The 5,327-nt window shown below is 44.7% G+C and overlaps 1 pseudogene across 1 annotated transcript; it reads left to right on the top strand.

Moving 5' to 3' along the window:
* The first annotated feature begins 1,246 nt into the window (after window positions 1-1,246).
* LOC148075325 (uncharacterized) lies at window positions 1,247-2,850 on the top strand (annotated as a pseudogene). Its single transcript, XR_015711818.1, has 4 exons — window positions 1,247-1,313; window positions 1,608-1,701; window positions 1,831-1,918; window positions 2,057-2,850. The product of XR_015711818.1 is annotated as an uncharacterized LOC148075325 (transcript).
* Window positions 2,851-5,327: the final 2,477 nt, after the last annotated feature.

Raw genomic sequence — 5,327 nt, forward strand, 5'->3', positions numbered from 1 at the left:
TTTGCTTCTACCAGTTTTCTGATCTGATTTTCTTTCTAGATCAGATCTAGCAGTTTCTACCATCTCATTGTAAGAAGACATCAGATCCCTGAGGTAAATTCTGTGCACCTCAAGTTTAGTGGACTTCCAGAGACGCTCAGTCTTTCGACAAAGTCTCTTCAGACTCAGGAGATCTTCATTTGTCCAAGGGCACCGTTTTTTCTGAATTTTCAAGTTCGATTTAACAGGTGCCACTTGATCCAGTATTTCAACACAATGAATAGTGAAACAGTGAATCAAACTGTCCACCTCTGAGCAGTCATCAAAGGAAAGACATCAAACATAGCAGAAAAACTGTCTGCAGTATCAGCTGAGATGACACGTCTCTGAGACCTAACTTTCAAAGGCTTAGGTTCAGGGATGAAGTCCAGGTTAAACAAGACAAGAGAATGATCACTCAGATGGACATCATGTACAGATACATAAGAAATGTCCAGGCCAAGAGTAAAAACCAAGTTTAAAATGTGGCCTTTTTGATGAGTGGGTTCATAAACATGTTGCTCAAAATTAAAGGCTTTTGTTAAAGTTAAAAGTTCTTTAGCAGAGCAAGATGTGACGTCATCAACATGAAGATTAAAGTCTCCAAGAATAAGAACAGATTCCATTTGAATAATGGAAGATAAGAAGTCCCTAAAGTCTTTCTAGAACACCGCCGCAGGACCAGGCGGGCGGTAGATTGACACACAATAGAAAGGTCTTGTAGAACCAAGATCATCTGAGACTCAAAAGAAGTGAATTCCTGTGTCTGAATCACTTTGCAAGAACAACTCTGCTTATAGACTGTAGCAAGACCTCCCCCACGACCAGAGAGGCGAGGCTTCCCCAGGACAGCGCTCCCTACTGGACAGAGTTCATTCAGATGAATAAACTCTTCCTCTTTCTGCCAAGTCTCAGAAAGACATAATAAATCCAAATTAACTCTTTTGAAAAGATCATTAAGAATAAAGGATTTATTAGTAATGGAGCGAACATTCAGAAGTCCTGTGCTGTGTCTCAAATCGCATACTAGCGTACTAAAAGTTAGTATTTTTAGTACGTTAGTGTGTCTCAATTCTTAGTATGCGAAATTTAGTGCGCCATGCATACTCAATTGGCATACTAACACGCCCACAAAACTAGCATGGTTCGATGGACACTAACCATACTAAACAGCCGCCATCTTAATGACGTTGACGTTTTAAACGGAAGTTACGTCACTACCAGTCAAATGGAGGCGGCAAGAGAACACGTTGGGAGCGACGCCCCCTCGGTCAATATTTCAACTCTATACCGATGTAAGTTTTTCATTTCATATGTTTGCACTAGTGCTGTTGTATAGAAACGTCATTAACGTATGTTTATGTGTATTTTGGACGAAAACGTGAATGCTAATGTTATTTCGCTAGCTTGCGAGCGAACACTCACTAATCATACGTCATGACATGTACGTTACGTTTATTGTGGTATAAGATGTGTGTTCACAGCCGAATTGCTGAAGCTAGCGTATCAGCACAGAGTATATAAACGATATTGAGTGAGTATAGATATTATTGTATTTATTTTCATTTAAAAATGTATTTATTTTTCAGGGGGCGATGAAGACACAAGGGCCCTCATTGAGTGGCGATCTGCTAACGCCTCCCTTTTTACAGGGAGGCGTAATGCAGCCATCACTGGCTTTGAGTAAGTGAATGAACATCATATTTTATCATGCTAACATGAATGAGACCTTAATAACTTACATGTTTGTAGAGATTGATGTTACTGTAAGGAGTGTCATTGCATAGTTGTGTCAACTTGTATTTCAATCAGGGTGTTCATTAATGCCCGGGAGCTGGGGGGGAAGGTGACCCCAGCCTACGCCAAAAAGAAGTGGGAAAACCTTAAACAAGCGTACAAGGTTGGTTTTCAAGCTAAGATGTCCTGCTGGCATACACATTACACCATGTACTAACATTATTATAAGTTGAATGGCTTCATATGACAATAAGGATAGAGATGTAAAATATATAATTCCCTCTAATTCTTTCCTTCACAGAAGCTGAAGTGCCCCTCAACTGGGGTCAGCACAGAGGGGGGTGAAGTCACTGCCGCATCCTGGAAGTGGTACACCTCGATGGATGAGGCGATTGGGGCCAAGCCTTCGATAACACCGCATCGCCTCATCCTCCCAGGACGCGGTTGTGGTTGAACCCCCCTCTGTGCAGACCCCACAGCAAAGCACATTCACAGCATCTACCCAGAAAAGGCGGCGGGTGGATGATGTGAATTTTGTGGATGCACTGAATGAGCTCCAAGAAAAAGATGGACAATTCTTGGAGCTCCAGCGAATCAACAAAAGAGAGCTTATGGAGAGAGAAGAGAAGAAGAGAAAAGATGACTCGGAGAAAGAGGAGAGGAGGTACAGGGAGAGCGTGGAGAGAGAGGAGAGAATGATGAGGGAGATGAGGGAGAGAGAAGAGAGGATTATGATTGAAATGAGGGCGAGGGATGAGAGGAGAGACAAGGAGACTGCTGCCAGGGATGAGCATCTCCTTCACATTCTGTCGTCATCTTTAAAAAAATAATTTATTTTTATTTTGTGTATTTCTTTTTTGTAAAAAAAAAAAATGTTCATTTAAGTTAGTGTAAGGACATATTTGTGACACATTTTAATAAGGAGTCGTGACTGCTATGTACATTATTTATTGTTATATATAATCATGCTCAGGCGCAACACACAACATTGCCATCCTGTGCCTGTCGTCTGCTCCACAGATGGCACCTGGGGCTGCTGGTTCTCGGTTGTGGTCGCCTGCTGCTCCCTCCACATCAGCATCCTCTGGCTCAAGCTGATCGCCGTTGCTGAGGCAGATATTGTGCAATATGATGCAGCAGGCGACCACCTCCAAGGCCTTCAGGAAGATGGACCTCCACCTTGTTTTAAGGATCCCAAAGGCTCTCTCCACAACACATCTGGCTTTTGCCAGGCGGGCGTTGTAGAGGGCTTGAAGATGGTTGTGGAGAGGCTGGCGGTACGGCGTCAACAGGGCGATGGGCTGGCGCAGGCAGGGGTAGCCACCATCTCCTATGATACAGTACCCTGGTGGGGGGTACCTTCGTTCATAGTAGAGAGGGCTGTGCTTCAGCATCATGTGCAGAGCCTGGGAATCCGACACAAATATCAATGAATCTAGCTGTGTGGTCACACACAGCTTGAAATTGAATAGAATAAAATAATCTTCTATTCAGGTAACAGTCTGCGTCCTGGGCGGGTGGCTTCACCCGGACGTGGCAGCCATCAATGCTGCCAACAACATTGTGGAACGCTGCTGTCCCAGCCAAACGGGCAAAACCAGCTCCCACCAGTGGCAGTTCCTCTTCTGTCGGGTGACGGACGACCTTGGAGAGGAGGGTGAGGACCTTCGTGCTTGTGTTATGTATTGCACGGTAGACTGTGGCTCGGTGCATGCCGAAAGCTCTTCCGACCACACGATAAGAGGTCCCACTGGCCAACCAAAAAAGAAAAACTAAGGCCTCAATGACAGGTCCCCAGCCATGGTCACTCGCCCCGCCAAGGGCAACCATCAGGGCATTAAAAGATGCCCTGGAGAGGCGGAAGTCGGGACGGAGGTCTCCACCATCAAAGTACAGTGCCAAAAGTGGCACTGTGGCATTTAGTTGGCAGTACTGCCTGGGGTTTGGAGCCTGTTGGAGGAAAAAAAGTTCATGTTTTAATAAAGTTATATTAAGTAAATCTTCTTGTTTTCCTTTGTATTGCACTTTGAATGACTGAAATAAGCTATAAAATGCAGTAGTGCATTAATGCATAAGTCTTGCTCAGTATCCACTTTGAGACTTTATTTTAATATTGGAATTTTTACAATGCTGATATGTATATCCCAATCTGTTTCCTTCTTCCATCCACAATAATTTTGTCCTTCCCTTTATCACAGACCTACGTTTTTTCTTTTTTTCATCCCTACTCTAGTCTGTGGTCCCTTTTCCCATCTTTCCTTCCTTCACATAAAGTTTATTAGCAAAGAACACAGTTTATCAGGTAAAAAAAGAAATTATATATATATATATGCATATCTATCTCTCTCTCTATATATATATATATATATATATATATATATAATAACAATAATCTCTATATGTATATATATATATAATTTATATTTTATATACTTACAGGTACATTTTCTGCCAGCAATAGAAGGATAAGACGTCTTCGCTGCTGATAGCGGCGTAAATATCTCTCGAATATTTCATTATCCATAGTTTTCTTTATTTCTTTTTCTCACAAAGCTGCGAACCGTGGTGCCAGCAGGTGTCGATAGCGTTAGAACAGCTGATTGCAATCATCGTTAAATAGAAGTAGAAGAAGAAGCTGTCATGTGATTTCCGGTTAGTGTGTAGCTTCAGGGTTTGATTAAAGACATACTATCTGCGGAGAATTTGCGTACTAGTTAGTATGCATACTAAACTGATGCATACTAACTTCTAGCATACTAAGATTAGTATGCGATTTGAGACACAGCACTACATTCAACACCGATGACGTCACTGACGCCACATCACTGACAGGCGCGCAGAGCGGGATCTTTTGAGGCGAACAGCAGTGGTCACGTGGGTACCAGCTGTCACTGAAGTTCAACTCGGTTGAAAAAGCCGAATTAAAGAGGAAATGAAATAATCTTACCACCTTTCGTTGAGGTCTGGGCAGACAGCAGCGCTGACGTGTCGTCACACTTTTCAGTGAGAGGAACTTCGATCAAATATCGACGACGTCAGAGTTCTTCCTGAGACCTGAAAGTGCTGTGTGCGACCAGCAAGACCTCATCCGCCCCCTCGTCTGGGAAGCTGCTTCCCCTGTTGGTGCCTGATTGTCCATGTTCCCATATCTCTATGGACTCCGTCCCACTTCGTCCCGCTGCCCAAACTACGGGACGCCCGAGACACAGCCAAGGCGGCCCTGACTTGTCCTGTCTTTCCTCTCCATGGCCTGCCCCGGGTCATAGTGGCCCCAGTTCGCCTCCCACTCTTGGGCGGAGTATTTCCGACTCATCAGGGCCCGGCCCAGCCTCACCTCAGGGTATCGCCAATGGCCAAACGGAGAGGGTCAACCAAGACCTAGAGACCTCTCTCCGTTGCCTGGTCTCCGGCGCCCCCACCACCTGGGTCAAGGCTCTCCTGTGGGTCGAGTACGCACACAACTCACTCACATGCTCCTCCACGGGAATGAGCCTGTTCGAATGTGCCTACGGGTATCAACCACCTCTCTTTCCGGATCTCGAGGAGGAGGTCCAAGTCCCGTCGGAGTCGGC

This window comes from Callionymus lyra, chromosome 7, assembly GCF_982586985.1.
Source record: "Callionymus lyra chromosome 7, fCalLyr1.hap1.1, whole genome shotgun sequence".
Classification (NCBI taxonomy): domain Eukaryota; kingdom Metazoa; phylum Chordata; class Actinopteri; order Syngnathiformes; family Callionymidae; genus Callionymus; species Callionymus lyra.